The 11,563-nt window shown below is 45.3% G+C and overlaps 1 non-coding gene across 1 annotated transcript; it reads right to left on the reverse strand.

The window, feature by feature from the left end:
• Positions 1-10,935: 10,935 nt before the first annotated feature.
• Positions 10,936-11,126, reverse strand: LOC138785075 (U2 spliceosomal RNA). The gene has a single exon (XR_011362050.1). It is a non-coding gene; the product is annotated as a U2 spliceosomal RNA (small nuclear RNA).
• Positions 11,127-11,563: the final 437 nt, after the last annotated feature.

Consider the following 11,563-nt stretch of genomic DNA (forward strand, 5'->3'; position numbering starts at 1 on the left):
TGATCAATTCACATACAGAATTCTGATGTTTTTTATGCAGCCGAGAGGTACTAGTATCAGCCATAGGTGTGAGGTGCAGCACTCTTTTTCTTCCCTGAACCGTATTTTGTTTCTCTCTTTTCTCCGTGTTTTGCACTCCTCCTGGTGAGACCCACATGACCGCAATTAGCAGGAGACACCTGAGTGCTCATGGTTTTAATCCCTCCTATCTGTCCCATTCTATCTTTGATAGCTATGGTGAGTGCAATACCTTATCCAGACTTGTGCTGTTTGGGGGCAGCTTCCTCCGCCGGTGGTGCTGGCTGGGTTTTGGTGTGGCATTTTTGGGTCTGGTCCTGTGGCATGGGGGTTGCAGGGCCGTTCCATGGCCTCCCTTCCCTGACTGTGCACGCCTGCGGGGGTGGTGGTCGCTGACTGGCACAGTGTGGACTTAGTGTAGGGACCCATGTGTATCAGATACCTGCACGAGGTACATGGGGCAGTGTGGCTTGATCAATTCACATATAGAATTCTGATGTTTTTTATGCAGCCGAGAGGTACTAGTATCAGCCATAGGTGTGAGGTGCAGCACTCTTTTTCTTCCCTGAACCGTATTTTGTTTCTCTCTTTTCTCCGTGTTTTGCACTCCTCCTGGTGAGACCCACATGACCGCAATTAGCAGGAGACACCTGAGTGCTCATGGTTTTAATCCCTCCTATCTGTCCCATTCTATCTTTGATAGCTATGGTGAGTGCAATACCTTATCCAGACTTGTGCTGTTTGGGGGCAGCTTCCTCCGCCGGTGGTGCTGGCTGGGTTTTGGTGTGGCATTTTTGGGTCTGGTCCTGTGGCATGGGGGTTGCAGGGCCGTTCCATGGCCTCCCTTCCCTGACTGTGCACGCCTGCGGGGGTGGTGGTCGCTGACTGGCACAGTGTGGACTTAGTGTAGGGACCCATGTGTATCAGATACCTGCACGAGGTACATGGGGCAGTGTGGCTTGATCAATTCACATACAGAATTCTGATGTTTTTTATGCAGCCGAGAGGTACTAGTATCAGCCATAGGTGTGAGGTGCAGCACTCTTTTTCTTCCCTGAACCGTATTTTGTTTCTCTCTTTTCTCCGTGTTTTGCACTCCTCCTGGTGAGACCCACATGACCGCAATTAGCAGGAGACACCTGAGTGCTCATGGTTTTAATCCCTCCTATCTGTCCCATTCTATCTTTGATAGCTATGGTGAGTGCAATACCTTATCCAGACTTGTGCTGTTTGGGGGCAGCTTCCTCCGCCGGTGGTGCTGGCTGGGTTTTGGTGTGGCATTTTTGGGTCTGGTCCTGTGGCATGGGGGTTGCAGGGCCGTTCCATGGCCTCCCTTCCCTGACTGTGCACGCCTGCGGGGGTGGTGGTCGCTGACTGGCACAGTGTGGACTTAGTGTAGGGACCCATGTGTATCAGATACCTGCACGAGGTACATGGGGCAGTGTGGCTTGATCAATTCACATACAGAATTCTGATGTTTTTTATGCAGCCGAGAGGTACTAGTATCAGCCATAGGTGTGAGGTGCAGCACTCTTTTTCTTCCCTGAACCGTATTTTGTTTCTCTCTTTTCTCCGTGTTTTGCACTCCTCCTGGTGAGACCCACATGACCGCAATTAGCAGGAGACACCTGAGTGCTCATGGTTTTAATCCCTCCTATCTGTCCCATTCTATCTTTGATAGCTATGGTGAGTGCAATACCTTATCCAGACTTGTGCTGTTTGGGGGCAGCTTCCTCCGCCGGTGGTGCTGGCTGGGTTTTGGTGTGGCATTTTTGGGTCTGGTCCTGTGGCATGGGGGTTGCAGGGCCGTTCCATGGCCTCCCTTCCCTGACTGTGCACGCCTGCGGGGGTGGTGGTCGCTGACTGGCACAGTGTGGACTTAGTGTAGGGACCCATGTGTATCAGATACCTGCACGAGGTACATGGGGCAGTGTGGCTTGATCAATTCACATATAGAATTCTGATGTTTTTTATGCAGCCGAGAGGTACTAGTATCAGCCATAGGTGTGAGGTGCAGCACTCTTTTTCTTCCCTGAACCGTATTTTGTTTCTCTCTTTTCTCCGTGTTTTGCACTCCTCCTGGTGAGACCCACATGACCGCAATTAGCAGGAGACACCTGAGTGCTCATGGTTTTAATCCCTCCTATCTGTCCCATTCTATCTTTGATAGCTATGGTGAGTGCAATACCTTATCCAGACTTGTGCTGTTTGGGGGCAGCTTCCTCCGCCGGTGGTGCTGGCTGGGTTTTGGTGTGGCATTTTTGGGTCTGGTCCTGTGGCATGGGGGTTGCAGGGCCGTTCCATGGCCTCCCTTCCCTGACTGTGCACGCCTGCGGGGGTGGTGGTCGCTGACTGGCACAGTGTGGACTTAGTGTAGGGACCCATGTGTATCAGATACCTGCACGAGGTACATGGGGCAGTGTGGCTTGATCAATTCACATACAGAATTCTGATGTTTTTTATGCAGCCGAGAGGTACTAGTATCAGCCATAGGTGTGAGGTGCAGCACTCTTTTTCTTCCCTGAACCGTATTTTGTTTCTCTCTTTTCTCCGTGTTTTGCACTCCTCCTGGTGAGACCCACATGACCGCAATTAGCAGGAGACACCTGAGTGCTCATGGTTTTAATCCCTCCTATCTGTCCCATTCTATCTTTGATAGCTATGGTGAGTGCAATACCTTATCCAGACTTGTGCTGTTTGGGGGCAGCTTCCTCCGCCGGTGGTGCTGGCTGGGTTTTGGTGTGGCATTTTTGGGTCTGGTCCTGTGGCATGGGGGTTGCAGGGCCGTTCCATGGCCTCCCTTCCCTGACTGTGCACGCCTGCGGGGGTGGTGGTCGCTGACTGGCACAGTGTGGACTTAGTGTAGGGACCCATGTGTATCAGATACCTGCACGAGGTACATGGGGCAGTGTGGCTTGATCAATTCACATACAGAATTCTGATGTTTTTTATGCAGCCGAGAGGTACTAGTATCAGCCATAGGTGTGAGGTGCAGCACTCTTTTTCTTCCCTGAACCGTATTTTGTTTCTCTCTTTTCTCCGTGTTTTGCACTCCTCCTGGTGAGACCCACATGACCGCAATTAGCAGGAAACACCTGAGTGCTCATGGTTTTAATCCCTCCTATCTGTCCCATTCTATCTTTGATAGCTATGGTGAGTGCAATACCTTATCCAGACTTGTGCTGTTTGGGGGCAGCTTCCTCCGCCGGTGGTGCTGGCTGGGTTTTGGTGTGGCATTTTTGGGTCTGGTCCTGTGGCATGGGGGTTGCAGGGCCGTTCCATGGCCTCCCTTCCCTGACTGTGCACGCCTGCGGGGGTGGTGGTCGCTGACAAACATAGTGTGGACTTAGTGTAGGGACCCATGTGTATCAGATACCTGCACGAGGTACATGGGGCAGTGTGGCTTGATCAATTCACATACAGAATTCTGATGTTTTTTATGCAGCCGAGAGGTACTAGTATCAGCCATAGGTGTGAGGTGCAGCACTCTTTTTCTTCCCTGAACCATAACTACTATAATACTGCTCCTATATACAAGAATATAACTACTATAATACTGCCCCCTATATACAAGAATATAACTACTATAATACTGCCCCTATATACAAGAATATAACTACTATAATACTGCCTCCTATATACAAGAATATAACTACTATAATACTGCTCCTATATACAAGAATATAACTACTATAATACTGCTCCTATATACAAGAATATAACTACTATAATACTGCTCCTATATACAAGAATATAACTACTATAATACTGCCCCTATATACAAGAATATAACTACTATAATACTGCCTCCTATATACAAGAATATAACTACTATAATACTGCTCCTATATACAAGAATATAACTACTATAATACTGCCCCTATATACAAGACTATAACTGATATAATACTACCCCTATGTGCTGTGTCTTTAGTATATGTAGGATATAAGTGCATGTAGATATGAGGTATGTGTCAGATTCTGCAGTCTCTCGCACTTTGCAGGTTTCTGCTCTGTCTTAGTTACTTTCCTCAGTTTCTCGTGGCGCTGACTCACTTTATTATTCGCCTCATTTACAGCCCATTAAACAATTTTCTCCAGATTTTGTCTTTTCTGTTTCTTGGAGACTCATCACATTTTGCAGAGTAAATCCATAAATCTAGATGACAGGTCGGAGTTTCATCCATTATGTTAGTTCATGTTCTTTATATTGACGCTGTTCTCCTGTGTATACAGTGCCTCAGTATATCCATATATATATATGTCCTCTCCCACCATTTCCTCTATGTGCAGTGGTTTACTTTATGTCGTCTACATACTTTCTCCTGTATTGAGTCAATAGAAATTACTGATCTCAGGACGCTGTGTCTGCTGTACAGTAGGAGAGGAGATCGTACCTGATCAGAATAGAGCAGGGGAGGGTAAGTATGGCTTGTTTGCAGTTATACGCTACCAGGAAGAAGTAGAGAGAGTTTATCTTCACCCTGGGCAATCTCTTTAAGCTGTACTGTGATCTCCACATGGATAGATAGATCAATGTATGCCTGCATCCTCGCCTGCATCCTCTGTCAAGCTTCTTGAATGCCATGGTCTTTATAGACTGCAGCATCTAAGGGGTGAAACAGTCAAAATCAAAGGGTTCGGTAATGTCACCCATTACAGCTGTTATTCATCACCATTCCCTTCAGACAATGATACCACAGTAATGATGCGTCATATCTGATTACTAATCCCGTTACTGCAGCGTCTTCACTTTATTGATACAGTGTTCTCGAATCCTGGTGGCTTAACCCTTTAGATGCTGCAGCCCTGTCCATACTAAAGAGTAAGTATAGAAAGTGCTAGAGGTAGCGGGTTGGGGTGCACAGATAACAGCCATACCCAGACCCTGGTATCTAAAGGGTCACATTCCTGTCTGGAACATAATAATCTGTATAATACATAGTGAGGGCCCTGGTACACAAGGTATCAGTATTTTGCAGGTGAGAACACGGCCCTAATCCAAGACCCTGACACCGGCTCCAGATGTAAAGCGATTACAGGAGAGGAAAGCGTTGCGACCATCTGCACTGCAGACCGCGCTCCTCGCCACAATTTGCTGTAAATAACAGGTTTTTTGATCCGGTCGATGATTCTGCAGTTTCTCCCTGACAGGAAAGCACGAATCCCTGCATCAGTCCTGACTCTCTAAGAGTGCAGCGTTAAGTGTTGTGCCAGGAGCGGCGCCGCACGGTTATCTTCTCTAATAACGCTTGAGTGAAATCCTAGAAATATGTCACATTACCAGCGTGGCTCATAATTGAGTCACTTAGAGGAGGCTCCGGGGACTGCTTCACATTGTTCAGTCAGGGGGATGAGGGATATTCTAACAATACGGGAGGATATGGAGGGGGCACAGCTGGAGGGGGGTCCTGGTGACAACTGTGACTTAGAATGGAATATTAAACAGAATAATAGGATGAAATAGAAAATCACATATAACAAAATAAAGATGAATATAAAACACAACATAGAATAGGATGTAGACTACAGTAGAAGTAGAATTTAAAGGAATATTCCAGGAAGAACTGCTATAACAAAGGTGTCCTTAAAGGGGTACTCCAGCCAAAAGCTTTTTCCCAGTAATTAAAACACATTCCAAAGTGCATCATGGGAAACTATGTTTATGACTGATTTTTTTTTTCTATCAGCGCTGGAGTACTTCTTTCATCTAGACCAACTCTTTGACTGGTTTACCCACCAATGTGCTGCTTTTTGTACCCCTTCTTCTTGTTCACCTCCTTCTTTTTCTTTCTCTTTCTACTGCATGCTTCTCATTCCTCTTCTCTTTCTCCTGCTTTCACTTTTCTTTTTTCTCTTACTGTTTCCTCCTCTCCTTCCTTCTTTTCTTCCTTTCCTTGTCTCCTCCTCTTTCCCCTACTCCTTCCTCTTATTAATCTTCTCCTCCTCCTCCTCCTCCTCATTACTCTTATTTCTTATTCTTCTCCTCCTCTTTGTTCTTCCTCTACTTGCTTCCTCTTTCCCTTCTCCTTTCTCTGCTCCACCCTCATATTCTTTTCCTCTACTTCCTTTTCTCCTTCTTTTTTTGTTCTTCCTTGTATTTCTTCTTTATCTTCTTACTTCCTTTCCCCCATTATCCTCTGCTCCTTCCTCTCCTCTGTCTTCCTCTTTCATTCTTTCATCTGCTCCTCATCATATCTCTGCTCTTTCATCGTCTCCATCTTTCCTTTTCTCCTTCTTCCTCTTCTTTGTTCCTCTTTTCCTTCTGTTTCCCTTTCCCTGTCCTCTTCCTCTTCTCTTCCTTGCTTCTCCTCTTATCCTTCTTTCTCTACCCCTTAATTTTTCTTCTCCTCTTTACCTTCTTTCTCTGCTGTTATTTTCTTGTTTCTCCATTTGCCCTTTTTCTCTCCATCATTTCACTCTTTGTTCTGTATTCTATATTCTCCTCTTATTTCTACCCCTTTCATTGATCATTGTCCATCTTCTTTTTCTTCCATGGTTGTTGCTCTTTTCCTCCCTTCCTTTGGTTCACCTAATTTTGCTGGAAGTACCACAACACCAGGTCAGGACAGAGGAGGCTTCCCCTTCATCTCTCTGCCCTAAGATTGCTCCAGTACACAGTCCCCAGACAGGGACACACCAGATATCCAGCTGAACTGTGGTGTCCCACCACGGTGGTGCTGTTAGTTACACCCTTTGTAAAAGCATGCACTTTTTGGATGTAAGTGGTGATGTTATAGTGCCAAAGTTTCACCACAAGATGTCTCTATTGTAAGTATGTGTATTTCATTATTGCACAGCTGTAGTATTAAAGGGGTTATTGTTTGTTTATATGTCACATGGATCTGTAGACCAATGAGAGTACTCTCTTCTTCTGTCCCATTTCTCTCTTTACTTCTCACATATGCACTCCTCATCCATTCACAGCACACCTTACAGGGGCTGTAGATAGGAAGTCACGTGGGTAGAGGAAGTGAAAGGTCTTGTGTTGCTAGACTCTGTAGAGGAAGGACACAAGCCAGAACGCTCTCTACAGCGGTCCAGTTGGGCCCTGGCCCCTGCCAGGTCCCCAGTCTCAGTGTGCTGCAGTCTAGAAGCAGACCCAGGCACATGCAACCTACAATTTCTTCTCAAGCAACTCTACTCAACACTATTCAGTGTTAAACCCTTCACTAGAGAGGACAAGTCAGGGATCATCCTAACCCATGCCATGGACAAGGAGAGACATAGTGCAGGACAGTATCCATAAAGAAAGTAAAGGAACTGATCCGGATAGAGAAAAGTTGCTAGAAGCCTATGAACTCTATCTCGCAGCACGGGTGTTAACAGGGAACCCTCAGCATTCCGCTCATCCCAGGTAACAAGGTCTGGGACTTGTGTCACCCACTAGGACGGGTCCCCCAACACTGGTAGGGCAATAGGTAGTGCAAAGACCAAAGAGTCAAAACACAGACACAAGTATTCTCTCTCTTTTCATGTATTCTTCTATTTCTACCTCCGCGAGCCCAGCAGAGCACAGTACAACTTAGGTTGGGACTCTCACTACATCCTCCTCTCTACTCTTCTGATTCTTCTTTGTACTTCAGCACGCAACCAGTCAGCACGAATGTACCACTCTCTATACTCTCACTACAGATCTGGATCCTAAGCTATCAAGAGAAACATATTATATCAATGCAAAGCTGTATGATCTGCTGCATACAAGTATCTTAAGAGTAAACCAGATTTTATTTACAATAAAGAGACTCTGTGATTCCTCGTCAAGCACCAACACAGTATACACACACTCCTTGGGTCATCTCCCCTTTCTGTGGGTGGCAGTGCCAATAGTAGGGATGGGTCACTATTCCACTCTGGACCACCGTAATATGTACTCAAGGGACCCTGCAACAACCCGACAGGGCACTGTTCACAGGGGAACAAGGTATAACCGGCCCTTTAAAATAAAAGTGTGTCACCATATCTGTGTGCCCAACCGGCACTGGCGTCACAACATAACATCACTAGGCCTGGCTATATCTCGTCCAACCACCATAGAACTGGTGTTATGCTTTACCATCTGGCAAGTGACCGGCCGCACCTCCTCCACACCACCGGAGGGGTATACCACAGAACTACAATTGATCCTAGCCCAAAGGCCATAAAGTGATGAGTGACCTTTTTTGTACTTTCCTTCCTTCCTCCTCCTTTATCTTCTCCCTCTTCGCTTGTCTTTTTCTTCCTCTTCATCCCTATACAGACGTTGCATGCAGAACCTCGTAACCTTCTCATATATCTACCATGACCCCCCATGAAGACTCGAGTGCTCCTCTGCATGGATACATGATGTAAATGACCTTTCAGGGATAACATAAGATGACTCCTGTCCTTACTGTTAATTGCTATCTTTTCATTAGTAAGCGGCCGGGGATGTGATCTGACGTTTCCATACTGGAACAAGATGATTACATTTTCACATTGGAAACCATTAAATGTCAACCTGAAATAAACATGTCGTGTTTGTACTCTGCCATGGATCTGTCTGCTCCGTATAGATAGAGCGCTGACCTTTCCATACTAATCATTCAGTGAGTCTGACTTCTTTGAGCTTCACATTTAATAATGAAATATACATTGTAAGTGGAAACTTACCGTGAAGTCTTCACTAGGAAATATAAGGCTGACAAATCATCTCACTGTAAAACAGATTAGTGATGGACACGGGTCCTGTTCCTGTATACAGCACATATAGAATTGTCATTAATGGAGCCCCCATACCTGATGATCCCAGATGACTTGGTTCTTTAGTCTTATCCCTACATGCAGCATTCTTAATACCAAATGTATTTATTATACTCAGTTGTGATATTGCTTTGTTACTATATATCAATTGCATAGGACCTCCTTTGGCATGTTGTCCCACAGATCTGACCCGCCATATTTCTCCAAAGATCTCTGGATCCATTCAACTGGGCCATGTTTCTTCATAGGCATCTGGATCCACATGACTAGGTCATGTTTCTCCACAGAGATGTGGATCCATATGACCGGGCCATGTTCCTCCACAGGGATCTGGATCCATCTGACTTAGGCTATGTTTCTTTACGGAGATTTGGATCCATCTGACCGGCCATGTTTCTTTGCAGAGATCTTGATCCATCTGACCAGGCTATGTTTCTCCACATCTGTCCATGCCAAGTTTCTTCACTGAGATCTGGATCCATCTGACCCGCCATGTTTCTACACAGATATCTCTTGATCAATCTGGCTGGCCAAGTTTCTGCACAGAGATCTTTATCCATCTGACCAGGTCCTGTTTCTCCACAGATATCTGGATCCATCTGACCGGCCATGTTTCTCCACAAAGATCGGTATCCATCTCACCGGCAATGTTTCTCCATAGAGATCTTGATTAGAGATCATGCTCGAGTTCATCCGAAACCAAGCGTTCGGCATTTGATTAGCAGGGGCTGTTGAAGTTGGATAAAGCCCTAAGGCTATGTGGAAAACATGGATATAGTCATTGGCTGTATCCATGTTTTCCAGACAACCTTAGAAATTTATCCAACTTCAGCAGCCCCCGCTAATCAAATGCCGAAAGCTCAGGTTTGGATGGACTCGAACATGCTTAAGGTTCGCTCATCTCTAATCTTGATCCATCTGACCAGGCCATGTTTCACTACAGAGATCTTGATCCATCTGACCAGGCCATGTTTCTCCACAGAGATCTGTATCCATCTCACCGGCAATGGTTCTCCACAGAGATCTTGATCCATCTGACCAGGCCATGTTTCTTCACAGAGATCTTGATCCATTTGACCGGCCATGTTTCTTCAAAGAGATTTTGATTCATCTGACCGGCCATGTTTCTCCACAGAGATCTGTATCCATCTCACCGGCAATGGTTCTCCACAGAGATCTTGATCCATCTGACCAGGCCATGTTTCTTCACAGAGATCTTGATCCATCTGACCAGGCCATGTTTCTTCACAGAGATCTTGATCCATCTGACCGGCCATGTTTCTTCACAGAGATCTTGATCCATCTGACCAGGCCATGTTTCTTCACAGAGATTTTGATTCATCTGACCGGCCATGTTTCTTCACAGAGATCTTGATCCATCTGACCAGGCCATGTTTCTTCACAGAGATCTTGATCCATCTGACCGGGCAATGTTTCTCCACAGAGATCTTGATCCATCTGACCGGGCAATGTTTCTCCACAGAGATCTGGATCCATCTGACCGGCCATGTTTCTTCACAGTGATCTTGATCCATCTGACCAGGCCATGTTTCTCCACAGTGATCTTGATCCATCCGACCGGGCAATGTTTCTTCACAGAAATCTGAATCCATCTAAGTGGCCTTGTTTCTTCATACAGATCTTGATCCATCTGAACGGTCATGTTTCTCAAAAGAGAGATCTAGAACCATCTAACCGTCTATGTTCTCCTCAGCTCGGTAATACAATTTTTACTCTTTTGTCACCTGTGTTCTCCCCTTTTTCCTCTACTGCATCTTTACCCGTATACTCTCCTCACCATTCTCTATATACTATATCCTCACTGCTATATATAAAAACCCCACAAGGTTGGCAGTGAGATCCTGTACCCGACTAGTCTTGCCCCGATGACCAGATCCCACTCCAGGTCACTGAATTATCCCATCTAATGTGGGGTCACACTGAAACTGATCCTTATAAAACTGATCACTAGATTTTAAGCTGCACTCTCAAGTCATATGGTTAAAGGGGTACTACAGAGAAAAAAAAAGAAATGATTTCAAATCAACTAGTGTTAAAAAGTTATACAGATATATAAATTATCTCAATTTCATACCTTTCAGTACTTAACAGATACTGTATGTCCTGCAGAAAGTGTTGTATTCTTTCCAGTCTGACACAGTGCTCTCTGTTGCCACCTCTGTCTATGTCAGGAACTTTTTTTGCACTGAACCTGGAGTCACTGTAATACCAGGTCAATGCCTGGAGAGGACAGAGCAAGCTCTTTTTCCATCTCCCTGTTCTAAAAATCCATTTAATATATGGTCCCCAGATAGGGGACGTATCAGATATTACACTGATAAGAACAGATACTACACTTGATCTTAGCCAAAAGGCCGAGAAGCGATGCAAGAGAGGTTTTTGATGGGGATTTGCTTCTTTTCTAGACAGTTCCTGACAGTCACATGGACAGAGGTGGCAGCAGAGAGCACTGTGTTAGACTGGAGAGAATACAACTCTTCCTGCAGGACATACAGCAGCTGATAAGTACTGGAAGACTTAAGAGTTTAGAGAATAGAAGTAATTTACAAATCTGTATAACTTTCACATCATATTATGACATACCTTTACTTCTTCTCTAGTTCTCTCCCACATCTGTGATACATACTTAGCACTGCACATATATTACTTCTTCAAAGAATCTTGGCCTTAAAGCTAACAGAGAAAATAGACTAAAGCGGGAAGCCTCAAGGTGATCGTCTTTAGAACTGTTGATGGACATTTTCACCATTATTCATGTACAAGAGCTCAGCAAGACTCCATCATATGTCCTCGAGCTTAATGA

This window comes from Dendropsophus ebraccatus, chromosome 2, assembly GCF_027789765.1.
Source record: "Dendropsophus ebraccatus isolate aDenEbr1 chromosome 2, aDenEbr1.pat, whole genome shotgun sequence".
Taxonomy (NCBI): Eukaryota; Metazoa; Chordata; class Amphibia; order Anura; family Hylidae; genus Dendropsophus; species Dendropsophus ebraccatus.